This window comes from Streptopelia decaocto, assembly GCF_964273445.1.
Source record: "Streptopelia decaocto genome assembly, chromosome: 1".
Taxonomy (NCBI): Eukaryota; Metazoa; Chordata; class Aves; order Columbiformes; family Columbidae; genus Streptopelia; species Streptopelia decaocto.
In genome coordinates this window covers 29238355-29266291 of record NC_138663.1, presented here as the reverse complement: position 1 = coordinate 29266291, position 27937 = coordinate 29238355, and the positions used below count along the sequence as shown (strand labels likewise).

Sequence of the window (27937 nt, the reverse complement as noted above, 5' to 3'; positions counted from 1 at the left end):
TTTGCTGGCCAGACAACTATCAGTCAAGTGGGGAAAGGTTGACTTCTGTTCCTCCTTGGAGCAGATCCTTGATGGTACTGAAGTGTCCTCCTCTGATTCCCTGTTTTTTCCTGAAAGTTTTTGTACCTTTATAGGTTGTATTTGTTTTCTCCTTAAACCACTAAGGATTCTTATCTCAGAAATCCTCTATTTGCAATGTTTCCTTTCTTATCTTGCCTGTCTTTACGGATCTTTCTGTTGCTCTTCCTTACCTTGTAATTTGTGTAGCAGCCAGAGCTGAGGTTACACAACAGCTGTATCAGAGCTGGGCCTTGGACCTTCAGTCACAGGCAGCTCTGGTGGGGGGTCAGCCTGTCAGGGTGGTTAGAGAAAGGCAGACTTACAACCACGCCAATATAAAATACCAGCCTATTTAGAGTCATTCACATTTCCCATACATATCAGTGTTTTTATATTCTCAACTCTATCATTGAAGTTTTTTACATTTTTTGAGAAATCCTGTTTTCTTTCAGGTCAGCATTAAGGAAAGAGAGTGCAAATGAATCATTTCCACATTAAAAAGTGCAACCTTTTAGGTGTGGTACTCCAACCAGATATCCAGACAACACTGCCTTCTTAAGGAGGATATCAGATGTGGAGACAACAAAGGAATTGGATGCAACATCAGAAGGTAACAATATATCTGTTCTTATGGACTGAAAAACTATCCCAAAGGCCTATTTCTCTTCTCTAGAATGTTCTGCTTTCTTATTTTTACTGAGAAGCATTTCTATGGAAATAGAGAAGTATGTAGTACTTTCATGGAACATAAAGCAGAATTCCATTTAGTGCCTACCCAAAGTGTGGGTTGTTGGTTTGTTTGTTTTTTTTTTTCATTTGCAGTATGGAAAAAATGGACAGATAAGGAATAAAAAGCTTAAAGTAGTGGAGTTTGAAGACAGGCAGGTAGGTTACATTTACTGATTAATCTATAAAACATAATACATGAAAATCTTTGCAAATAAACCAACTGCAGGCAAATGACCAAGTTATGACTGTTTAATCTAGGCGTAGATTTTTATTTTCTTGATAGAAACACAAAATTAATGCTTGCCAGCAATAGTGGGTCACTGATTGGAAGGGGTAGAGGTTCTTCTTATTAAGTTGAATTGCTGAGATTTTTTGTTTTGCCTTGAACATGTCAAATTGATTAAACTGAATAAAAAGTTAAAGAATAGTAACATTTTTTAGCTGGAGGCACAAGGAAGAGGTGTTATACTCGCAGGGAACATTCAAACCAGATTTTTATTTAAAAAAAACATATAGCGTATATTTGCACATGTAGGTCAAACAGTGAAACAACACACGGAAAAATTTTAAAACTGATTGAAGTGCAAATGTAAACTCATTTCTGGTTGTTGTTTCTCTGTAATTTGTTTTGGTTTGCTGGCTTATCTAGGCAGTAATGCAGAGGTAAGAAGAGATTTTTGTTTACATGAGGCTAAAATAGCCTCAAGAAAACTTTCTGTTTCAAAGGAGGGAATAGCAGCATTGACACACTCAGTTTTACATTATTCTTTTCCCAGTGCTTCTTCCAAATTTCACCATCATGAAATACAAAAGTGAAGCTTTGTGCCATTCTAATCCATGCCAATCTTTTCAGACCATGAGACAGCTCTGTAGATATTAGGGACCATTGCTGGGAACCCAGACAAAACTCAGGATGGCCTCACTGTATCTGTGCTGGTATTGATGCTGTGCTGTCAGACCATACCAAGGCTTGTGGTAAAGCCAAGAGACTTTCAGAGCTGTCGATGCAATCCTAACATGCCCAGTGTCACTGTACTTAGTGATCAACAAGACTAAGGGTATAAAACTAAATACAAACAAGTTTTACTTAACAGAAAAGCATGTTGTGGGAAAATCTAGAATAAGAAACATGCCAATTTAGTGCAACACTGGAAAAAATGCACAACAAAAATTAAAATTGAATTTAATTCCTAAACTGTTGTCCAGGTACGCAGATGTTCAAACAGAAAATAACTTGGACATATTTTCTTCAGAATTCGAGTTTTCATGGAGGATTCTATGAATCACCAAGACTGCTTTGGAGTGGCCAGGAGAGAAGGAACTCTTTAGCTCCATGAACTAAACCACAAAGATTGTAATAGCAGAAGTGCCATCACAGAGAGAAAGTATCAATTATCCTGCATGGCAAATGTTACTTCCAGCTCTGCGAAGTAAACGAGAATTAGTTAAACTGTTGTGGTCAGTATACATACATGCACATACATACATGTGCAGGGACAAAACGGTGTTGCTTCATCACTAAGGAAAAAGCCCTAGCCCAGTAGAATCAACATTTTAAAATCTATAAGCCAGACAAATGATGGAAAAACATTGGTTCAGTGTCGCAGTTAGCAGTGATAGATTTGTTTGTCACCAACAACTGTGAGCTATGTGCTTTTTAAAAATACTTTTAACACCAGAAATTTAAAAAGGCTTCTTGTTTTGAAGCTTATTATTCATCTTCCATACCTCTTCCAGCCTTGGTATACACTTGAAGGAAAGAAAACCAAACCAGGATGGTCTTGCAACTTTTTAACACTAGTAAAAAAGCTGGCAGCTAATTAGACTATTCTTTGTATGAAATATATCCTGCAAATCTTTACTGTGTAGCATATTCCAATTTTTTTTTTTTTTTTGTATTTACAAAATATCTAAAAGTAAAACCACATTCTCCCTTATTAACACATCTTTTTCAGGAGAGGTGCTGCAGAGTTCAGAAGCTGCACTGGCACATACTGCCTGGTTGTTTCAGTCCTTAAGTTTACCACTTAATGTTAAGAGCACAGGTGCTCAACATACAGCAGGGAAAATGAAGCACCTTAGAAGTGACTTCAAACAAGCTGCAAAGATGAGTGAAGAAATGCGGAGGAGAGAAACAAGAGAATTCAATTTCTCAAAGGCATTTGTCTCTGGTTGGGATTCTTAGATCTCAGCTTTCTTCCTGCTGAAGTAGCTTCATTTTAGTGTAGCTGCAATAAAAAGAAAGGTAGCTCTGGAGATGGCACTTGTTTAATTATAATATGCTGTGTAATGCAAACTGCAGTCCACTTTCTCCAGTTTAAACAAACTAATAAAAACTTGCTATTTCTTCAAGGATAAGCATGTTTAAGTCTACATGCTGGTTTTCAGTTCCTCACATGGAATCATAGAAATATTGGTTGGAATGAATCTCTGGAATTCATCTAGTCCAACCTCCCACTTCTAGTAAGACTGTTGCTGGATCTAAGTCATGTCAGCTGTGACTTCATCTAGCTGAGTCCTGAAAATCTCCAGGGATGGAGTTTCCATGGCCTTTCTGGGTAACCTGTTCAAAGGTTCAGTACCTTCCTGGTGAAAAACTTTTTCCAAATGTCCAGTGTGAACTTCGACTTGAGGCCATTGTCTGAAATGTTTGACACCATCATTTTTGTAATTCCCCTTCAGTTAGTTCTTGTAGACTGCAACTAGTTCCTCTCAGTCTTCATCTTCTCGTTGTCAAACTAAACGAGACTTTTTCTCTCGTCTTCTCCTTGTAGGCCACATGTCCTCTGCCACAAGAGCCCTCTCCTGTACTTTCTCCAGTTATCTTAATTTTCTATTCAAAATAGGTGGCACAAACCTAGATACACTATTCCAAGCGTGCCTTGCCAAGGCCACGTAGAAAGAGATGTAATCACTTCCTGCAGTTTGCTGGCCATGATCCTCCTAATATGTTTGTTGTTTGGTTTGTATGAAGGCACTCTATTGGCTAATATGCAACTTGAGATCCAACATGATGACTCCAGAAGCTTTTCAGCTGGGTTGTTCTTCAGCCAGTTGGTCCCCAGTCTGTCGCAATACATCAGAGTTTTCTGCCTCAGGTGTTGAACTCTATACTTCTCATGGAACTTCATGAAGTTTCTGTTGGCTTGATACCAAATATCTCTTCAAACTGAAAGTGATGTTTTTCAGAACTGAGTTTTTCTTTCAAAGTCTGTAACACTGTAGAATTAATCTGACGTGGTACTTGAAAAGTTTGAGGTACTTTAGTGACAAATAATTTTGCAGTGTTTCTAAACAAAGTCTTTGGTCGGAAGTTGCCACTTTGTTGTAATTGTTTTATTGCTGTAGAAGTCAGTCAGGCTTTCTTCGCAGAAATGGTGTAATGTAGGAATGAACAAGACTTATGCCTTAACGGTAACCTTGTTTTCTCTTAGGTTGAAGCCTCTAGGTTTGAATTAGCCTGTGGTCTAATTTTATAGCAAATACGAAGGATCCTAAAAGAAATTTCGAGGGGACCTGAATTGACTTAACATGTACTAGGGTGAGACCTGGAATTATTAATAGTGACAGATGTTTGCAGAACTCTGAAGAGATTTTATATAAATCAAGAACATCTACATTTAGATTTGCAAATTAAAACTCTATTCATTTCATGTGGATATGAGTACCTGAGGAGGAGAAGAATAATAATAACCTTCTATTTTTTTTAGAAATGTACCAATGTTGATTGAATTATACCTTTATTGCCACGAAATGCTGTTTACCAACTGGTAGGATAGTATGTCTAAGACTTTGCCTATTGCTCTTTCACAGCATGGTTACAACTTTTTAACACAATCACAAGCTCATTAAGGCAAAAACACAGCTGCTTAAGTCTGTAAAATAAGCGGTTTACAAGAAAAAGCATAATCAGTAGTATCAAGTATTTTGTCAATTATATTAGCAACAGAAAAATAGAAAATGATGCCTGTTTGACAAGAGACTGTTTTAAGATGTTGTATTTGCATAATGCTTGTCTTTTCATGCTATAGAAAGCAACAAGACATCGTAAAAGAGATACATCCATTATTCATGAATTTAAATAATCTGACTTGCATGTGGAAAATAAGATGGAACTAGATTTTATATTGTCATAGTTTGCTGCTTTTTTTTTTTAACAAAATTACAGGCAATTATTGCTTGTTGTTTTTTAACTAATCCTGTTTCTTCAGAGACTGATTCATTTTATGATCCTGCACTTAGCAAATTAAATATTTTCTTATTAACTTCAGTATAACTGACACTTTACATGACTCAGAGTGCTGAGACTAAAAAACCCAGGCAGAATAATCCTGTCACATCTGTGGGACTGATTAGATGTAAATATCAGTCACAATAATTTAGGTTTGCTGTAGTGCACGTGGCTCCTCCAGATGCCCTTGTATTGTAAGCATGGACGTTGACAGAGTGCTTAGCAGATCTATGCTGGTTTCAAAAGACAAAAGTAGTTTGGAAAGAGAGCAATGTTCTTCTGTCCCTCCATCTCAGTTTTTAGGCAAGAACTGTATATCTTGGCACAGAATTAGTGACCAGATGTAATCATCAATGGAAGGGGCATAAAGCAGACTAGTCCTTATCTGTTTACCCAAATAACTTACGGAACAGCCATACTACAAAAAATTATACCTGAAATTGGGTTAGCTCAAAGTGCTTGGATCTCCATGTTTTTCCAGCTCTCCTGAATATGTTCCATGTACTCTTTCTGTGGCTTCTGTACCCATTTCCTCAACATAAACTCTTCTCTCTTTCCAGTGAAAAATTGCAATGAAGCAGCTCTTGTTGTTCAGCGCAACAGCTCTGCAGCTGTGGTGTGCAGCTCTGAAATGAACAAGAGATTTTGTTGCATCAGTTCTAAAGCTCCATCATCTCCCTCCCACAGGCGCCCCAATGAGAGGTCAGAACTTACCTCACTCTCCATATTCGGGCTTTTTCTTTCCAACTCTTAAAGCATAGTCTCAACTTGACCAAGCTTCCTTTGTGTTTCTGATTCTACAACTTTATATTTTCTAAATTTAATGGTGTATTTTGCAGACAGTGAGTTATCTAGTAATAGTGTTGCTGTATCTGTGGTAGCCTGGGGATGTAAGAAAATGAAGGTTTATAAACAGAGGTCACATCTTTTAATTATTTTACCAGTTGAAACATTCTATAGAGCAATGAAGACTTCTCTAACATCGGTCTGAGGCAAAATGCAGGATGCTGATACAAGATTTCATTAATATAGAGTTAAAGGAGGTAAATGCAATTATAATTAATTTAAGTTTATGGAAAACAATTACATTGTTGCAAAACAGATTCTTCTTCCCCAATTTAATATTTTTTTGTATCTTACCAAAGATATTCTTTTATCTTCACTGTAACCATTGATTAACTTGCTTATTTTTCTTTGACCAAGATCAATTTGAACTTGGAAAACACTGAGTTACTAACCAGTGATGTGATCAGGAATTTTTAAGAGAACTGGGCAGGACAGAACCTGTCAGAGCTCACTTTACTTTTGTGACCTCTTACAAATGGATTAAAGGTCAAGATTTTTATATTTAATAGTGCTCAAATCTATATCTTAGTGTGGTAGATACTATTATGAGACAACTAAATGAACTAATTACATGGACTAGAACCCATTCCATTATAACTCTGACTGCTTCTACAGATTCACAAATATAAGCAAATTTTTTTATATTTTTTTTCTGCCAATCTCTAACCAGCAGTTTTATAGCTGCTGTCTGCTGGTCTTCCAATCCAGGATGGAACTCACTTGAAAGAGAAAGTTTGCAGGTTTTGTTTGAATTATGAAAAAAAAATGTTTCTTTAATGTTAAAGAAGGAGTTTCTTGAACTCATTTAAATTGATCAGGTTTTGGTGGCTTTCCAAGCTACTTTTTAAAGTACTTGTTTAAAGGTTAATAGACTTAACTTTTAGGAATTATCATCCTCTAACTGTAAGTCTTTGTTATCTCACCACAGAATATGATTCCTGCAGCTCAGGGTTAGGTAACACTCCATTAATCTCATCAAGTGTACATTTTCATTTAGATCCATTTGGTTACACAGACAAAGAGGAGAATCTGCTGACATGTGTGGTACAGTGCCAGCAGTCAGCTGAAGTAAGATGATCATGCAGCTTTTTTAGAGAACCAATTTCTGGATTATTGGCATGGATTATCTGGTGAAGATTTTTTAATATTGTGGAACTGTAGGATTATAAATCATTACACTTTATTGTTCAGTCTAGTCATTACTGGGAAAATAAGTTTCCTGCAGGAATATGTATCAGGTTTAGTTCTGGACTGAGATTATTTTATACTTAGTCTCACATCAGTTAAAAATGCAGCTTAATGAGCCTAATTCCTTCCAAATTTGAGGCTATAACTTCTGACACATTCAGCCTCTTGCAAAAGTAATGGTCTGAATTTTGTGGCCTGTAGTTACAAGTAGGACTGAAGTGATGTGGAGTGTAGATTAAAAGTTCCTCTGAAGTCTCTTGGTGCTGAGCAGAAATGGAATTGCAAGCGTGTGCCCCTGCATTGAGGGACCAGGCTTCCTGACTTAAGATCAAGTTACTTATCAAACAATTGAAGAAAGGTTGCTGTCTTTGGTGGAACCTTGTGCCTTGTTTTTGCTGAGTTTAGCAGAGCTCTGGCTGTCTGGTATTGCAGCTTAGGACAATTTTGCCTCCATGTAAAAGTTCAGATGCACTTTCCAGAGCAGTTGGCAGCAGATTTGCCGTGCAGCATTGCATACTGGGGATGGAAAGAGTCTAAGAACCGGCGCAATGGTCATGAAGTGTTTTATATTTATGTCTCTGGTGCTCATTTTTTGGCATTCATGTGAGTTATCCTTGCTAAAGGTTACCTTAGAACTATGTTGCGGCTCTGGGTGTCAAGGCTTGTCTAATCACCAGAGCATTGGTGCCAGTATTTGTTCATTGTTGAGGAAGCCAAAACCACTTGAGTAAAAATTCATTATCACAGTAAGTTTCTCTAAATACAGTACTTTTTTTTTTTTTTTCCCACTAAGGTATCAAAAAAGATTGCGTTTGTCTGAAGTCACTTGGAAATATCTGACAAGAGGCTCTGTGTAATGGATTTTCAAAATAATATTGTCCTATGCTGCTTGCATACTTTTATCATAAATATAAGTAGAATGGAGGGATATATTATTTTGCATTATTTTTCTTTGTTTCACATTTAAGCATTGATGTCTTAATTACATATTCCTTTGTGATCTAATACAATGTGTTTGATTAAGGAGCATATTAAAATACTTCTATTTTTAAAACGTCCTCTGATTCTGGGTTAACTACTTTGTTGTTGTTGTTGTTCTCTGCATATAATCTTTGTACCAATGACATTCCCTGTGTTTATTCAGGAAATACTTTTGTTCAGGGACTTGGAATCTGTTCCTTCCCTTATTTTTGTAGGACTGGAAATCTTCTCTTACATTCTTACTTATAAAAAGGGAAAGCCTAACAATTCCATCGAGGTGCTTTTATTTTCTCTGTGGCAATGATGGCTCTGGAGACAACAGAAACCACACCTCACTGCTACAGAAGCCAGAAAAGTCTTTCTCTTTTAATCTCAATGGAGAGTGAGTCAGATTTCATGAGAACAGATGATAACTTTTAGATCAAAGGTACCAATATGTTGCTGTGGGATGGAGATGTATCTCAGAACTCTGTTCTGTCCATTCCCTCAGTGGAGAACACTGCTATAATGTCTTCTGCTCCAGTACTGCAGCCTCAGTCTGCAGAGTCAATGTGGCTACAATTAAGCAGCCTAATCAAAACTGAGAATTTCTGAGAATGCTGAGATTTCAATGAGTTTGTGTTCCCACTAAATATGAAATCTATATATCTAGAGTTTTTTTCTATTTTAAATTTGTTTTTAAACATTTTCCATTTAGAAACTGAAACTCTCTGCTTTCACATTCCTCATTGCAGACTGAACTGAATGCCCCAGATTACTTTCTGCAGCCTTAAGGTCTTGTTCCTGGTGCGGGAAGATCCCTGTTTCACCAGAAGGTCATTCACTAGCTGTGACTGAACCCAAACTATTCTATGATTCTACGTTACTTGTGTGAGGGCTTCAGCTGGGGGCTTCCAGTGTAGTATTTGCAAGATACTTCATGTCTTAACTCACACCTGTATCAACATTTGTGCCCCTAAAATGAGACCGGTGGCTGGGAGCAAAGCCAGTTTGGGTGCTCCAGGGCTGACACAGCATCCTCTGGGAGGTGCTGGTGCTTTACAGTTCCCAGCTGGTACCTTCTGGGGCGCATCTGCCTATGGAGGCACTGAATGCTGCTTAGTGATCTTGGGGAAGCTGAGGAGGAGCAGTCTTGGAAAGCTGGTCTCTTAAAAGCATTATAATAATTGTATTCAAAATATTATGTTTACTCATTTTAGATAAGTTCTCTGTGTGGAACTGTTATTTAGAATTACTGGTAATTTAAAACACAAACAACCAACAACAGCAACCAAAACAAATGACAACAGAATCTTTGAAAATTTTCCTTTTCTGTAGAGAATGAAAGATTTTAACCAGAAAAACACATTATTCTGCATTATTTCTGCATTTAACAGTCCCTGTGACAGCATGTCCATCTAGGATGAGACTAAACAAAAAAAAATCTCAGTCATTTATTTTTATCCAAGCTTAGTTGCACGTACCTTATTTTAACTGATGTGATTATGACTACAATGCGGCAAATCCTGGAGGTCATCCTCTGTTCCTTCAGGGGACAAATAATGTAAAGAAAGCAGATTTACCAAGGCCATGTAAATAAAGTTTCTTCATATTTTTCTTGTCAACCTTTCGCATGTTTAGTGGCTATTTAAGCTTGCTAAAAAGAGCCATTATTGTATCACCAGAGCGTTTGACTTTCGTTTTCTCAGTGTAAATAATTCAGGTAACTACTGTGGCTGCCTCGGTACCTGCTTTGGATCCCGCAGGGACAGTTGCTCTTGGCAGGTCTTGAGGACCAGCGACCTGTCTGTGTGCCCTCCCTGCTCTGGAGAGCTCTCCTACCACCTGTGCTCCAGGTGGAACATCAACAGCTTCTGCAGCTATGCCTGAATGTCTCACAGCTCGGCACTTTTGTTTATGTGGCGACCCTATAATTAAGAAAAAAATATAGAGAAAAAGAAAAAATGTAAGAATTTTCTATTGGTCTATTTCTCTTTTTCATGCTTTTGTGAATGCTTAAAAAAACCCCAGCAGACCTCTTGTATCACCTCAAACCATTTCAGGTGTTTAACTTCTTTTCAAAGCAGCAGTAAAACTTTATAAAAAAATGACTTTATCTTAGCCTTATTTTCAAGGTTCAGGCTTTAATCTAACTTGTAGCATTACAATATTGTATTTTAAAAACATTCGCAAAAGGGGTTTTAATTAACATTGAAGTTAATTTTATCTTTAATGGTAGGATATATTTATGCTGAGGTTTTGGGGATTTTTTTTTAAACTATGGTTATATAAGGAAAAGCTACTGAATATATGACCTGATTCTCAACATTGCTTGGTAGCGGTAGTGCCCAGAAAGCCCAAGATTGCGGAGTTGAGTTGTTTGGTTCACAGCCTAAATTTAACGGATCTATCAGCCTAGGAAGTTTCCAAAGCTCTTGAGGTGAAGCTAAGCTCATGTTTCTGAAAACAAAGCACACGCCAACTAGTGTCTGTACGCCAGCTTTCAGTCTGGGAATATGTAAATAGCAGCAGAAGTAGGAAGAAGCATTTGACCAGTTGCATAATGCTGTGCACCACATTACTGAACCTGTTTGGCAAAGCTGATACAGGAAAGCTCTGTATTTAAAAGGTTGTGGGGGAATGTTACTGATTGGAAAAAAAAGTGTACACAGAAGAGGACAGCAAAATCCCATTTAGTCCAACATGGCAGGGAGAAATTAAAAGACTCCTTGTGACTAATGAGTTCGGGAACATCTTTGACTCAGTTCAATTACTGAAAACTCATTTTAATCCAAGATATTGAAGACTTAATAGCAGTGCAGTTTACCTTATCAGCTTTAATAAATAGTGGAGCATACTCAAAAAAAGAGTCAGTGACTGCTATTTACTTCACTGTAGTGATTTCTTGTAGCTTTAAACAAAAACAAAATGCAGACTATGATGAGGTCACGCAGAATTGCTTGCAATGCACCGTGACAGCTTTACAAGACCTCTTTGAAATGCATGTATCCCTTTGGTCAGTGTAATCCAGTTTCTCGTTGTAACACAGAGGAATTGTCACGCCCCTTGTTTTCTGGCCTGCTTTGTCCATTTTTATTGCAGTCTTAGCTGTATGTGACACAGAAACTAAATTATATGTAATTTTTGTAAATCTTGGGCATTTTAGCAGCTGTTGCATGAAGAGCAGAGGCACACCTGAAGCAGGCATAGGGTTTTCCAAGGGGTTGAGGTCATCACAACAGGAATTTCTAGGTGATCTCTGTGTATTCATGAATTACAGCATTCAGCTTCATTGGGGGATCATACTGAAGTGCTGACTTCGCTAGAGTGAAGTTGGCATGGCCTTCAAATATGAATATTGGCTCATTTGGATGTCTAAACTACACACATATACTCAAGATTACCTTGAAATCTGGCATGTCCTGTGCTGATGTGGTATAGTATTTGAGACTCAAATTCAGGCAAAAGTCTTCAAATTCATTTTCCATTTCATAAAACAGAGCTTTTTTAGTGCTAGCAAGTGAAGGTCACAACTTTCGGGAAGATGTGGCCTGTAAATCATTAATCTATTTATATCTCAAATGTTCTTAGTTTCTCGACCCTTATCCTAGCCAGAGCAAAGCACCTTGTGCACCTCTGAGGGACCTGTATGGGGAGCTTAATTCTCTCTTTAGGGAGACTGCAGAGGGTCTCCTGGGCCAATAAAATGCATCCTTGTGAAGCTGCCATTTGAGAGTGACTCTGGTAGGGACATACTGTGGCCACTGACCTGCAGCACCATCCAATCTGTGTAAAGGTCTTGCTTGTCATTGACAGAAATCAGTGTTGAACTTAGAAATGACTGTTGGAGGAAACCGTGTTCCTCTTCCTTTTAAGTAAAAGAAATATCTTCTGAAATTATATGCTTTACATGGGTTACAGTTCAGCTAGTTCAGAAAAGAAATGATGTATTGAATGTTTGTCAGGGGCAGAGACTACAGGATGAAAAGCTGAGGAGGAAAAAACTTGGGGTTGCAAATCATGGGAAAAAGTGAAGTGTTGGGGCAACTCTGGAGAGAACAGCCAGGGGGGCTAAAACTGGAAAAGCAGGAAGAATTGTGTTTATAGGGGACAGAGGTCAGTTGTGTCTTACTGTGTATCAGGATCTTGAAGGAACTCATCTGTCATGAACCTGGGGTCCTTCTGCAAGACCTGATACTAGGCTTCTTTCCTTAAAGGCTAAGAGAGCCATGGACCCTCCAATCATCTTGGTCTTCTTGTCCCAGGCTCCATCTTGAGCAAGCCGAGGAGGGCGTTAGGCACCACAAAGAAACCTTCAACTTCGACCAGCTGCTTTTTGTTGTGTCAGTGAAGAATAATGCTGGCGGCTCCGGCTTCCTGCTTCCTCTGCAGGTGCTCAGTGCAAAGGCGGACAGCTGGGCAGGGGACAGAGGACAGGGACCTCTGTCCAGGATGAGTGACAGGGGCTATTCTGGGCTCTCCGGAGCTTGGCCTGTGATACAGCTTTACCCACTCTGCCAAAATTCCCCACCTGAGGACACCTGTTTTGTTTTGACTGAGTTGTTTCACTGGATACCTTTAACTGCCTCATAAATGTGTCCTGAAGATTACTTTACAAAACAGTTCAAGAAAGTGGTATAGAGAATTAATGTTTAAAAATAGCTATTTTCCTGAGACACTGCAGCACTTTGGACGAGATGACAAATCCAAAACTAAAGATGTGTCTTCACAAGGGTATTTATTTCACATTAAGCTGAAAGTAACTGCAGCCATCAACTAACAATGCAAAATAATTAGAGTGCACTGACTGCCAAGACAGTGTTTATTCCTCAGTTTGTTTGGAAGGTGCTTTAAGTTCACTGCTTATTGATGTAGTACAGACTAAGCCACGCTTTTAAGGTATGGCAGTCCTTCTGTTGTGTTTCACACCAAGATGAAGTAGTCCTTTTGCCTTCAGGCCTTATCTGGCTATGGAGAAAATGTGGGCACTTTTATGTGCACATCCCTGGCGCCATCATCAGCAGAATATGGCTGCAGTACTCCAGCGCTGTGTCAGCCAGGGCGGGACAGATGTCCATGACGTTGGTGAAGAAGGAAAGGTTCAGGGTGGGCTTGAAAAGTATCCCCTAAAGGGGTACCTGAACCAGGAGGCATCTGGGCTAGTCTTTTTTATTAACACAGTGAGGTAAAAGCAAACTGTAGAAGACTCAAAGAAGAAATAACAAGATTCATGAGTAGCAAAAACCAAAGGAAATTAATTACCTGTGGATTTGAATCTCCTAGCTGGACTCTGGCATTGAATGACACTAGCTGTGATTTATGCCCCAGCAATAAGGACATTAATGATCCATTCACTCTGTATGCAGTAACTAGCACCTGAAGCGGGTTCAGCCTTTCATTCAAGAGGGACAATTACGAGAGGTTCCTCTCCATCTCCTCTGTGTCCTTTCATGAAACTGGTAGGAACCTAATATTTTTAACATGTCTAGCCTGACATGAAATGAGATTTATATTGATCACCACTATTTAAAAGTTACTGGGAACATATGCATGCACACACAGGGTTATTATGTGTTGTCTCCATAGGAAACTGGGCAAAACCCGGACCTCCAGTATTTTTTTTTATCGTATTCTTGTTCTGACAAGCTGGATGGCATTTCATCAGAGAGCAGCCGGCAGCGAGTCTCTCACAGCTGCTGACTAAGGCAGGCCCTCAGAGATGAGGACAGCTTCTGGCTCACAGGGCTAACGAGAGAGAAGTCCACGAGGATTCGGTGGCAAACAATGATAGGACAAGGGGTAATGGGATCAAGCTGGAACACACGAGGTTCCACTTAAATTTGAGAAAAAACTTCTTCTCAGTGAGGGTGACAGAGCACTGGAACAGGCTGCCCAGGGAGGTTGTGGAGTCTGCTTCTCTGGAGACATTCAAAACCTGCCTGGACATGTTCCTGTGCGACCTCACCTAGGTGTTCCTGCTCCAGCAGGGGGACTGGACTAGATGATCTTTTGAGGTCCCTTCCAATCCCAAACATACTGTGATACTGTGATACTGTGATTCTGGTGTCAGCAACCACCCTGTCTACCCTGGTGGTGGTTTTAGTGTGCCACATGTTGGATTCAGGGCAACAAAACCTTACAATGAAGTAAGTTTCTAGAGCAGTCTAGAAGCGAGTCATCATTTAAAGCCGTTTGATTCAGTTTTATCATTGCGTTGTTGAGATGGTATTTATGACAGATGACTCACCGAATTATGTCATGGTGACAGAGCATTTAATTGCCTAACAAGACAATTTTACAAGGAAATCCTACATGGGTTATTATAACCACTGAATGAACTTTGTATGTATCTGCAGGAGACACTGAAGGTACAGCTGCAGCCCTGCCAGGCAGCACTCCCTGCTCATCTGCTCCACTACATCAAGCTACACCCTCAAACACCAGCAGCATTTTGTGAGGGAATCAATCTGCCTGTGTCTTGCTGAGTTTCCATTTACCTTCCTAAACAAGTACGTCTGTGCTTTTTAATACTAGATGGAGTCTGTCAGTGAAATCCACTGTACAATTCTTAGCTTTCTTCCTGCAGGCATTCAAAGCATGAAATTTCCTCTACAGCTTTCACAAGCATTTATCTGCTGAAAGCTCTTCTTCCCTTTCCCACTGCAGTGATGGGAACCATTGCTGCTTGCAGTCAGCTCTTCTTGGTTAGTATTCTGCAGCAAAATATCACCCACCTACACCCACTGGCCACATGTCACGTGATTTGGATTTAGGTTAAGAATAGCGTTGATAACACAGGGATGGTTTAGTTACTGTTGAGCCGTGCTTACACAGAGGCTTTTCTGTTCCTCGCTCCACCCTACCAGTGGGTGGGCTGGGGGTGCACAAGAAGGTGGGAGGGACCCAGCTGACCAAAGGGATATTCCACACCATATGACACCATGCTCAGCATATGAAGCTGGTGGAAAGCTGGCCAGGGGGCTGCTGCTCAAGGACAGGTTGCGTGTTAGTCACAAATTGCAGTGTGCATCATTTGTTTTGTATATTCTTTTATCATTATTATTATTATTTTCCCCTTCTTTTCTGTCCTATTAAACTGTTTTTATCTCAGCCCACAAGTTTTATCTTTTTTTTCCCAATTCTCTCCCCCATCTTACTGCAGGGGGGAATGAACGAAGGGCTGTGTGGTGTTTAGCTGCCTGCTGGGTTAAACCACAACAATGAGCCATTGGTGCTCTCAAGGACAATTTCCTCCTTCCTTGCAATTCTGAACAAGAAGGAGAAAAGTATCAAAGGAGGAAGAGCTTGAACAACATCTAGGAGGCTGGCAACATCTAGGAGGAGTTTAAGAAGGCTGACAGCAAGTGTTTTTAGGACTGTTTTCAGAATCTCTCAAGGTTGGAAAGAGAAAGATGAAGGGTTAGCCATGTCATAACTAAAGAAAAGCTCATCATAAGCAACAAAATTTGGGAAAACAAGGATGAATGAGTATCACTCCTGCAGATAAAGAACAGGCAAATGGCTTCACTGGGAAGCAGACTGAAACCAGGTACCTTTTTTTTTCCTCCCATCACAGCTTGTGTTCTGCACAGGTCATAGCACAGGGCACTAAAAACTGAAAGTTTGTTTTGTCTGCCAAACCAAACAGCACATCCAGCTGAGGCCTCTCTCCCATGTAAGATCATGGTCCTCATGATACCTGAAACAAAGTGGGCAGGTACTTGTATAAAGTTGGAAACTTGTGATTTCCTGTACTTCAATGAATTCCTGCAGTATTTTCTGTAAGCACCAAAATCCAATGACTTGCTCATTTTATGTTTGCAAGGTTTCCTCTTTGGTGTAATGTATTACAACAAAATTATTATTAGTTTTTTTAATGGAGTATTTTACTTCTGTATAATTGAAAAAAGTTCTAGAGAAGCATAACTTTCAGTCAAGTGAGTTCCGCTCTCATATTCAGCAATTTTCATGAAATATCTAAAATGTTCTAAAAAGACTCCCTGAGGTTTTCATGAAATGTAGAAGCCAGTGTATAAAGAAAATTACTGAGATCTCAGTGAAATATCTTGTAAGGTAGGAGACTCCAAGACAACAAACACCCAGTTTTCATGAATTGTTCAGATCCTGTATATTATGATATTCATTAAATTTCATAACAATATTAATAACATTTAATAGCAATGTTCATACAATATTTTAAAAAGCCTTAAAAAAAATCATAGCCACAAGCATAATAAATCACAGGACTATGAACTTCCTTCCAAGCTGTAAGAGAACAGTATTCTTGCTTCATTTTTCTTGTATTTCATTAAAGAAAGACAAGCAATGTTTCATGGTAGATTCACAAAACAGGTCTTAAAATTCTTACCAGCCATTCATAGACTACCCACTCAAAATTACACAAAGCACGAAGACAGCACAGCTTCACTGGAATTTATTTTAAATTATTAATAATAAAAAATAGGCCGTCCTGTCATAGCAGGAATGCTGCATTGACAGCTGTCATCGGAGGCTACAGAATGGTCTTGTGGTGAGATCAGCTTACTAGTTGTTCATAATTTCTACATCTGAGTCTCGAAGTATATAATCTTAACATTAAAAGGCTGTCAAGTGGAAGTCTCTAGCCTTGTAGCTTGCCTTTCAGTTTTCCAAATTCATGCTTCACCCTTCCCTTACAGCTAATTAAGCAATAGTTCAACAGCCATGCAGGAAAAAGCTTTGTTGATCAGGGAAGCAAAAGATGAGGTGGATCTCCAAGGAGAAGACCATCAATTCTACCAGTCACAGTGGCTGTGGGAACAAATGGATGCTTTACAGCACGGTGCATTAATGCTGACAAACATATCGCTGTGCTAAACCAAACTTTGGAGCAAGTGACTCCACTAACAAAGACAGACACATAATGTAACAGCAAGGAAGGATAAGGTCCTTTAATCACATTCACCCAGTTTAAAATATATCAGGTCCTACCTGTACCAGCTGTACTTTCTTTACCTCAGCAGAGCACAATCCCGTCATCAGCCAACAAATAACCTGCTCAGGCTTAACTGATGGCTGATGAGCAGAGGCAGCAGGTTTCTGGGCTGTGCTGGTGACCGGCTTTTGCAGAGATTAGGTGTCTGGTATTGGTGTGCTGCTTCCCCAGATTTGCTGGTTGTTCATCATATCTCTAGAGACATGATCTGTCTCGTTATAATGTTCTTCATTCAGGTCAGGTCATGCCACAACTGAGGAACTGATTTCTCTCTCCTTGAGCTCTGAAACGTTTTTACGTTGCATCAAGGGCATCCAGGAAAACTTATTATTGGACAATTGGTCCATGGCTCCTTGTCTATGATCTGCTGGAGCTGTTGGCAAAGCTGCTTCTTGTAGACGAGCAGAGTGGGGGCTGCAAGGAGCAAGCTGTCAAATGCACCTCTGCAAGGCTGTGTGGGTGTTAGCAGGGCTGTGGAGTGGGTCACGACACCTGACACACACACTGGTAATGACCTGGAGATGACTGACTACCTCTGGAGGAGAGAGGCCATGGAGATGTGTTAGCAAGTTTTGAAAAACACAGGTCGGTGCCAGCTAGACTTTCCAGTAAGTAAGCTCTCAGGTAAGAAGGTAAGTATTCTCTTCTGGATTGTTTCTCCCTTTACATCTTTTTTTCTTTTTTCTGGGAGCAGGCTGCCCAAGGGAAGCAGTAGAATCACCATCCCCGGAGGTTTTCAGCAGATACGTAGATGAGGTTCTTAGGGGCGTGGTTTAGTGACAGTATTAAGTTAATGGTTGGACCCAATGATCTTGAGGGTCTTTTCCAACAAAATTATTCTATGATTCTGCACTCAGGTATCAGTGCCTTGGATGGCTATACAGTACAAAACTTAATGTGTGTAACTATTCCCGAGTAACAAACGCTCTACCTGCAATGTTAAAGCATGCAGGCAGTACAATTGGCTACTGCATGGATGTATTGTGTGTGCTAGGCAATGGGGAGAGACATTTGGATTTCTTCTGGAGTTTATTCAGTTACTTCTTAGGGAAAGTTTCCTCTAATGGGAGTTTGTAAGAAAACAGCTTATAATTTGGCTCACAATGATTAAATTAATAGAGAGAAGCCAGTACTTTGATCTAATTTTTTGGTTCCTCTTGATAGGAATGTGCTTATTTGTCAAGAGAGGCCTTAAAATATTCTCATATTCTCAGCTGCCACTAGGCCAGAAAGCAAAACCTTCAGCTTTTCCACAGACAAAGAGCATTTGGGCTGAGCCAGGTCTTCAGGATAATTCATGTAAGCGCTTGAAGCAACTGAATCCCACATGAAGATTTTCTCCTGTCTGTGTATGAATGAGAGGTCTCCCGTTGACATTTGTGATTCAGATTCCAACACTAACCGCTTTCTCTATCCGTGACAGAACTGCTTCACTATATAAATATTTAACAGTAATGTTCAGTATTTCCAGACACGACAGAGCTGAAGTACAATATATTGAAGTGACCAGATCTTTTTTAATGTGTTTGGTGGTTGAGAGAGGAAACTCTCATGCTTACTACTTGGAGAAGGGTAGAACAAACTGACAACCACGTGGAAAAAAAAAAGGAGTCATCATAAGGTACCAGTAATGCCTGGAAAGCACTGCTGACATTAGGATGTTCCTGTGAAGCCATTTGGTGCCAACACATTAGAGGTCTTTGGTAAGGATATTTGGCATAAAATAGATTTTATTTAGAATTAGGGACTCTGCTGCCTTGCTCTTGGCAGGGAATTAACCCGCAAATTAAGCTGGCTTGTAATATAATGACATTACCTTGTATTATGAATCATTTTAGAATTAGAAACGTTGATCTGAATAAGAAATGAAGACATCTTGAGAAGTGGAGAAACATGTACAGCTGACATTCAGGGCCTGTGTGCATATGCATGTGAAGAATGTGCTACACGCTCTCCCAGAGCTGCAGCCGCGCGCTGCTTCTCAGCCTGCGCCCAGCACCTGGCTCCTTTTGTCCTGAGCTTTTCAGTTACTCCAGTGGGTGCTTCAGTGGTTAATCTTTTCCTCAGATTCCATTTCTTTAAAAAATTTCTTCTTCACTGGACGTCTCAGGTGGCTTAATATTAAAATTTTACACTTGCCAGGGGCTTACTTTTCAATTAGGACAAGTTTGAAAAGTCTAGGTTAGGAGAAAGGAATTTTTAAACACAGGGAGATGGTGGCTGTGCATGCGATGCCTCTCTAAATGTTTGATGAAGCACAGGGCTCTGTTCTGGCTGCCTGTACTCTGCATGGGGCAAAAAAGCCCACCGGGTTGCTTATGCATTTTTGGAGCAACTCGCTAAGTATAAGTTTGGCTTGTTTCCTAAAGTAAATTCAATACTTAAAAAACAAAACTCAGAAAACAAACAAACAAACAAACAGGACCCTAAAAGTCTTCAGTGTTGGTGTCCTTCTAATAAGAAAGCGATAGAGTCTCATCACAATCAGCTCATTTCCCTCAAACTCACAAAATTACCAGTGGAGAGAGATTTGTTGGTACTTCCTTGCAAGTATTTCTCTCTCAGATCAAAGACATCATCCAGTCCTCTGAATAAAGCAAAGTTACGGAGCACTACAGCTGTTTTCCTCTAGCCTGAGCATACAGGAAAACAATATGCTTTCCTTCGTGTGTTGTGCTTCAGCATTCATGACTATCCTTATGTAGGCAAGTTCTGAGTCACATGCTGTGTCACACTACAGGGAAGAAGAATAGCAATTATATAGCATGCTTAATCAAGAGCGGAAATGGATTTGACTAACTGAATATGCAAACGCCAATTCAAAATGAAATTATGAGCTCTTCCTGATGTGCAAAATGCCACTGGTAAAAAACATTTTAATGTATTAGAGCTTGACTTCAGGAGAGTGTGGTTTATGAACGGAAAAAAGAAAAAACATAGGTAATTGAATTTCTCCTTGTATTATTCTTGAACCTTTCTAGCTGGGGAAAAGCATAGTCCACATGAAGCTTTCATAGCATATTTTGACATTTAATATGCAGCTTCCTGTGCTTGCATTCATGCATGGTTTCCTGAGACAAAGGATAGTAAGTAAAGACCCACGGCTGGCTTTTCCTGCAAACACCACGGGGCTGTGCAGGATGACATTTGTTGTGCACAAGGACAAGATGCTTCTGGAACCTTACACCTCCTTGCCCTAATAAATCAACCGCTGTTTGGCAAGGGACTGGAATTTTCTTATTTACCCAAAACTTGGTATTTACAGCTATTCCCCCACGGTGTGGGTGGTCACAGTTCACTTCCCGTGGCTGCTCAGCGAGAACAGCACCTCCCACCTGCTGTTGAAGTCGTCTCTGCTGGAGCATCTCTTCCAGGCCCCACTGCAGCAGCGTTTCACTGCATGTGGTGTGGTGGGCTGGCTCAGACAAAGGTGATGTGCTGTGCTCCAGCGGTACCACACTCTCTTGAGTGGGGAAACCTAATCACAGACAGCTTTAAATACTGTTTAAAGTAGCTGGAGTGTCAGCAACACTCAAGCTGGAGTGTTGGATGTCATTGACAGTTCATCAACCACATCCTCCCTTGCTGGTGGCTTGGATGGCCTGCTTGCATCCCTGCCTTCTTCACATATCTGCAGCTTGAATTCCTCAATGTGGGGCGGCACCACACCTTCACACTGATGGCAGCAGGTGGAGGCTGTGGGGCTGGCCCCCCCTTTCTCATGAAGGAAGAGCAATGGCCAAAAAGGTTTCTCAGGAAGGTGGCTCTTCTCTAGCATTGTGCATGCCCAGACACACAGGCTTGCTGTGCAATGTGTGTGAGGCTGGTAAAAATCTCAGGGGAGGGAAGAAGCCAATTTGTTTGCTGTGAAAACCCCACCAGAAGGCTAGAAGCTGGGTTGAACTTTTCTAGGTGACAGGATGATGTTTGGTGGAAAAGTGCTAGCTGGGTCCTACCATGTAGCCCCTAAAATCCCAAGGTTTTAAAGTATGTTACATCTGCCCTTCAACTTTCCAGTAAATGAACTAATGTTCAGGAGACTGCAGGATAGATGGAGTGGCAGAAGCAGCAGCGTGGGTGTCCAGAGCGGTGAAGATACAGGATGAACACGTGCTCCCCCGTGAGCACTGGGATGCTTCACTTTCACTCTGCTGCCTGTGCGCTCAGTGGTTTTTCCCCAGCCCTCGGGTGGTATCGTTTTCATCACAGCTTCATCTGAGTGGGGTTTGGGGTAAATCTGATGGCTTGAATAGGAGCTGTATCAGAGCTATGGCACTCAAACTGGGGATTTCTGCTGTGGGAAAGACAACCCATAAATAAATGAAAAGTGAAGGATGGATGCGTTGGAATGAGCTGTGAGCTGACAGCTTTGTGACCAGTTTTGACTTATTTCCTTTTTGCAGTCTAAAGCTGAGTGCTTCATAAATTCTGAAGACATCTGACGCGACTGAGAGACGGGGACGCGACTTGATACAAGCAAAGTGTCCACTTTATTGCTCAAAATGTCCACATTTATACAGAAGAAGACGAGCGTGTCTTATGCTGATTGGTTAATCACTTTGACGGACAGAAGGCTGGCTATCTCTGGCGGGAACACTGGTCAGGCAGTGTTCGCATGGCAACAAGACTGCCACTTCGTGGTCACAGGCTGCTTCCCACCTCAGGGTGCAGGCACCGCCCCTGTACTTTGTAACTATGGCAACACTTAACCTTATACATAGGGCAAACATACAACAAACCAACTTATTAACTCCAAACACAGAAACTCAACTTATCAACTCTAAATTTAGATAATCCACATCTCCCCCTTTTCTGTTTTAATTAACGGGTACCTCCCAAGGTCGGCGACCAACCAACTTGAGGACATCCTGTTTTACCAACACCTCTGTACTGGGGGCTTTTGTAATCCCTTTCTGATTTTGGTCCGCTCCTTGCTGCACAAGGAAAATTTTGTTCGTTGAAGCAGTTATTGATTTTTGTAAACATTGCAATACACACGGGATTACTATTAATAATGTGCAAATCATTAAGAAAACAGAGACTCCTTGTTTAAGCACATCTTTCGCCCATCCAGAAATACCATTGTTTGTCACTATATGATCTGCTTGTTTCTTAGTAACTGGCCAAGCTTCTTGGGGTATTACTGACCCATTAACCGGGAGAACTTGGGGTCTAAGCCTACTTGTGCCAAGGACAAACAAAAATCTGTAGTTCCGGTATGATTTGCCCAGGTAAGCCATACATTAGTGCGAGGGTCAACATGATGCAAATCAAAGCCGATAGCTATGGGCTTTGCAATAATCACAATTAAAACAACAATTAAAACAACTATTCTTTTGTCCATTTTCGTGACCTCTGGAACAAAGTTCATTCAATTATTGGTCGGCGGTGTCCTCTATATCAGTCGCAGGATCAGGACCAGAGATGTCTTCAGGAGACTGCTGTAGTGTCTCTCGGAAAGGTCTCACGTTTTTTGCTGGAATCCAACGAGGACCTCTCTCTGTGGAGATACAAGCATAGCCTCTTCCCCAAGTGACAAGGGGATAGGGTCCCATTATTTTACCTGTTTCTGGGTCCCGGATCAACACTGGCGGCTTAACTGTGGGCTCCAAGAGGGTGTTCATGCTAAAATGTCGAACTACTGGAGGGTTATTATCTACTAGAGAACAATTCAAAAAGTTAAAAACATATAAAGCTTTCTGTATTCGCTCCTCTGGCGTGGCGGCACCTATTCCCCCTTTTTGTTTTTGTAATAAACGTTTTAGGCCCCCAGCATTTTGGTGGAAAAAGGAATGGCTGAGTCTGGCTTGTGCTAACCAATCTGGTAATACCTGCACCAGTAGCGTAAGCAGATCCGCTTGTCGGTTCCCTTCTGCAATGAAACCTGGTAGAGAAGTATGAGATCTAACATGCATAATGAAATAAGGGTGAAGACGAGAGTCCAGTAAAAAGATAAGCTCCTGTAACAAGTCAAATAATGCAACATGAGAAACATCACGTAACACGGAAGCCTCAGCACGACTAACAATTCCTGCAACATAAGCAGAATAAGTAATTATGTTAAGAGGAACAGACCATTTGCGAAAAACTCGAACAACTGCAGATAATTCCACTATCTGAGGAGGACCTTGCACAGTTTCAATATCTGAGTTCCACTGTTGGCATTGGTCATTCCACCAAAGGACGACTGATTCGTGAGATCTTCCAGTAATGGTCTAACCCAGTTGATTGTTCCTAACAGTTTCTGCACATCATGTAGAGTTGTTACATTTGCTTGTATTTGCAGGAGCTGAGGGACAATAGTCTGATTTCTTATACGCCATCCTAAATATCTCCAAGGTGGTACTTTTTGAATTTTTTCTGGCGCAATACAAAGGTCTGCTGATTTTACAGCAGCCACGACAAGGGCTACGGCTTTCTCCATGACTTCATGGTATTGTGCTGCCACTAGGATGTCATCCATATAATGATATAGCAAAACAGTAGGCAGAGCAGCTCGAACAGGGCTAAGTATTTTTGCCATATACCACTGACATATTGTGGGACTATTTTTCATTCCTTGTGGCAGTACAACCCAATGATATCTTTGCAAAGGGGCTTGCATATTGACGCTAGGAACCGAAAAGGCAAATTTAGGAGCATCGTCCGGATGCAGTGGAATGTTGAAAAAGCAATCTTTAAGGTCTATGATAGTTAAATGCCAATTGCGAGGGATCATAGTGGGTGAGCGGAGCCCAGGTTGCAGGGCCCCCATATTTTCCATAGCGTCATTAATTTTTCGGAGGTCATGGAGTAAGCGCCACTTGCCAGTCGGTTTTTTTTGATTACAAAAACATAGGCGAGTGTTTTTGTTAGGGTACAATATGTCCCATAGATAGCTGTTAATCTCTTGCAGTAACTGCTCTGCTACTTGGGGTGAGCGCAATGATGTAGAAGGCGGCTCACAAGAAACTTCCACAGATGTTTGTGGAGGCTCGTCGTGGGGCGGTCCCGGCCCCGACGGCCTGGCCGGGCCCGGCCCGGCTGACGCGATGGTCTGAGAGGGGGGCGTGTCTGGCTCGGGGCAGGGCAGAGGTGGAGCCGTAGGTGGAGGGCGGCACTCAGGGCCTGCCTCATCCGGACAGTCCCCTAGTTGCATTTCCGGTTTTTTGTCACATTCCCCCAGAGACTCAGAGCGGGAAACTTCCGGCTCCCTGCCCATGGACGGCAAAACCGCCAGCCCCCGCCGCAGATCGGACCGAGAGAGCACGGGCCGAGCCCGAGCCTCCCCCCATCCCCGGCACACAACGAGGGCCACTATAGTTTTGGCCATTTCCAATTCGCCCTCGTTTATCACTTGGCACTTAATTTTTTCCCATGAGGTTTGGGGAAAAAGATCAGGCCCCTTTTCGGAGTATATAGGACTCGGGTCCGAGGGACCGTGTTCAAGGGGAAACCCCGTGCTGCGGGGTGCAGCCTGTGCGGCACATGCTAACGGTAGCGAAGCGGCGGCGCCACAAGATGGCGGCAGTGCGCAAGATGGCGGCCGCACCGAGGCGGCGGCAGCACGAGGTGGCGACCGCGCCGAGGATCCCGCCCCACCAGCGATGTTAGGAGGGCAGGGAAGGGGTAGCTGAGCTGTCTCCTCCTGCTCCGAGGAGGGAGCTCGCTGATGTTGCTCCTGTGCCGATACGGCTTCTTTTCTCCAACTAGGGAGCATACGCTGCGCAATTTTTCTCCAACTAGGGAGCATACGCTGCGCTTCCTCATTTCCTGAGGTGGCTGTATCAGTCACTGTGGGGATCTTAACCTGCACCCATATTAGGATTATCTTAAGATCTTGTCCCGAACGAACTTTTCTTCCCTGCTTTTTAAGCAGAGTCATAAGTTCATAAACGTCTCTTTCAGGGGAACTCTCCTGACCCCCCATCTTTAAGTTTCCCGCAGCAGCTCACCTCTCGTTCCAGAGGGAGTGATTCGCCGGCCGGCTTATCCTTTCTGCAGCTTACTCCACGTTCTGCGGGACGTCGCGCCCTGCCACCTCGCCCTGGGCTGCCTCCAGGCAGGCGGATATCTGACCTGCGTTCCTGTCACGGACGATCACGTCGGGGTCACCAATTTGACGCGACTGAGAGACGGGGACGCGACTTGATACAAGCAAAGTGTCCACTTTATTGCTCAAAATGTCCACATTTATACAGAAGAAGACGAGCGTGTCTTATGCTGATTGGTTAATCACTTTGACGGACAGAAGGCTGGCTATCTCTGGCGGGAACACTGGTCAGGCAGTGTTCGCATGGCAACAAGACTGCCACTTCGTGGTCACAGGCTGCTTCCCACCTCAGGGTGCAGGCACCGCCCCTGTACTTTGTAACTATGGCAACACTTAACCTTATACATAGGGCAAACATACAACAAACCAACTTATTAACTCCAAACACAGAAACTCAACTTATCAACTCTAAATTTAGATAATCCACAGACATCAGAACTGTAACCAACACAACTGAAACCATCCTAGGATCACTGGAAATATAAAGAGCAGCAACTAGCTAGAGGAGATGAGACAGTGAACAGGGAATGAGTTCTCTAAGTGGTATTTTTGGGTATTTACTTCAGTTTCAATATTTCAGGTTGAATCAGCACACTGCCACAATTGTGGACTTTTGGGGTCACACCATGACTGTCCCCCAATCTATTATGGACCTAGAGATGAAAACAGCTTCAAAGTTTATGGTTCTGGGGTATTTTAGTGACTGATTTTAAAGATCTTGCGATCCTCAAGCAGACACCTACAGACCCTCTCATGCTCTCTCAGCCACGAGGTGACACATGGTAGACACAACCTGGCACCCACTGAGCAGCGTGCTGGTCTGAGGGGACGTTGTGCACTTTGCTCACTGGGTAGACAGAAGAGCTGCAGGCTTTCTGGGGGAGCAGAACATAAATTGAGAGCAGACGCATCAGGTCTGGTCAGAACCCCGTCCAGTACTGCACCATTTTTTCTTAAAGTAGCCAAAAAGGGGGTGAACCATAAGAATGGGTCAAACAGTTCACAGCTGAGAGGAGTCCTTAACTTGGGTTACCAGCTTTGTGTCTCAGAACCCACAGTGCAGCTGTCTACCATTAGCCTGTCCTAGATCTCGCTAATCCATAAAAGCATCTGCAACACCCTCTGGCAGGACTCGCAGCTTAATTCTCTGTTTAGTGAAGAGCCACAAATGAACTATAGTAACAGTACTCCAGCTGCAACTTGATATAGAGTGTCACGCAATGACCAACAAACCCCCTCTGGGGCACACACAAGCGAGAGCTGCTAACTTGCCAGTGCTAACAGTTCATGGTGCAATTCGGCAAAGCAACCGCCCGGTCGCCATCAATTCCTCTAGTTTTTTCCGCAGAAGAGCCACAGAGCAGCTGATGCCAAGCAATGAATTCTGGAAAAGTATTAGCTTTTCAGATGGTTGGGTTCTGGATTTTAACTCCTTCACAGAAATTATCTCTAAATAATACAATTTCATAGTATGTGTTAGACGCTTTGGAGTAGACTCCCGGGAGACCCAGACTTGCTAAGCTTAAGTCTGGCATCCCCAGCAGGACAAATTGCCTACTCAGAACTGGAGATGCCTGAAGACTTTGTACATCTGTTACTCACCTCCAACAGCTAATTCTGATGTTTATGTACACATTTTTGTCATCAACAGCAGGCCGGCACAAAAGCTTATTTTCTCTTGTCTGTGGGCGGAACCAGTCTGTTCTGGCTTGTTCAGACGGGCAAACCCCTGAGTGCTGACCCGTTACGCACTTTCAGTATTAGTAGAGGAGGTAGGCTGTGGGTCAGTCATCTGAATCCTTCCTGGTAGTTATCTTAGTTCTACTATTTTTATACAACTATGCCAAACAAGCAGGAATTACAAAATATTTGACTTCCTGCCCTAAATCAAACAGCCTTGTGGTGCATCTGGGTGCAAGACAAGCAGGATGTGATTCTTCTATAGGGCTTCCTGCTCCCTTTCCAGCCCCGCTTTCCATCCTTCTGTAGTTCACGTACCTCAGCTGTGTATGCCAGCACTGCATTCTGTCTGCAGTCATCAAATCTCCTCTCAGAGCATGCTCGATCTTTAAACAATTTATTTCACTGACTACTTTGAGATATTAGAAACCTATTTAAAATTAATCTGGGAAGGTATGACTTTTGATCATCCGGAGAAGCAGCCGGAGACTCACCTGAGAGTGAAAATGAAACAGAGGCAGAGACCTGGCTGAAGTGTTCTGAGCCATCTTCCTCCCTAGTGACGGCAGAAGATGTGGAACCTATTCCAGTGCTGCAGCAAGTGCTTCGTGCACAGACACTGCTGTGGGAACGTGCCTGAGGGTGTGTAACGTCCTCTGTTGCCTTCGCACTGTAAAAGCCCCGCTACTCGGCCCGCTGCAGCTGTACAGCATTATCTGGCTTCAGGCATTATATTAAAAATATAATAACCTTAACTTTTTAGAAGCCATCTTTGTAACAGTAAATTAAATGGTGCCAGGACATAGCACAGAATGGGAACTTGCGCATCTGTCCTGTGGGTTTGTCAGGATGTGCCCCAGCACACTGCTGGCTGGGCTGACGGCTTTCCCCGGCAGGGCATGGGAGCTGGTGTGGGACTCTTTCAGTGGGCGGGTTGGATGGCTCTGCCCTGGTCTGGGAGGGAAGACGGGCTGATAGCACACACAGGCCACCTCTGGAAGAAACAAAACTGAAGAGTTCTGAAGCCTCTCTCTAGGTCTGGGTCTTCAAATGCTCCCGGCCACAGCACTGAATTTGACCCATCTGATAGTATTACTTTCCCTCTTGGCTTCTTTTTTCCTTCCTTCTGCCCTTTCCTTCCTGTGAAAAAAAGTAACCTTTCTCTAAGGATAAAAGTCTTTATATTATTTTGTAAGGCAGAAGAAATCTTTAGGGCTTTCAGCTATATAAACCTAAT

The 27937-nt window shown here is 41.9% G+C and overlaps 1 long non-coding RNA gene across 2 annotated transcripts; it reads right to left on the bottom strand.

Moving 5' to 3' along the window:
- Positions 1–1054: 1054 nt before the first annotated feature.
- On the bottom strand, positions 1055–27541 carry LOC309441677. Of its 2 annotated transcripts, none has more exons than XR_014184451.1 (5): positions 27195–27541; positions 9499–9942; positions 5735–5902; positions 5455–5646; positions 1055–3017 (listed from the first exon to the last, which is right to left on the bottom strand). It is a non-coding gene; the product is annotated as an uncharacterized lncRNA (long non-coding RNA). The 2 variants fall into 2 exon arrangements; XR_014184452.1 differs by having other exon boundaries at positions 9499–9560.
- Positions 27542–27937: the final 396 nt, after the last annotated feature.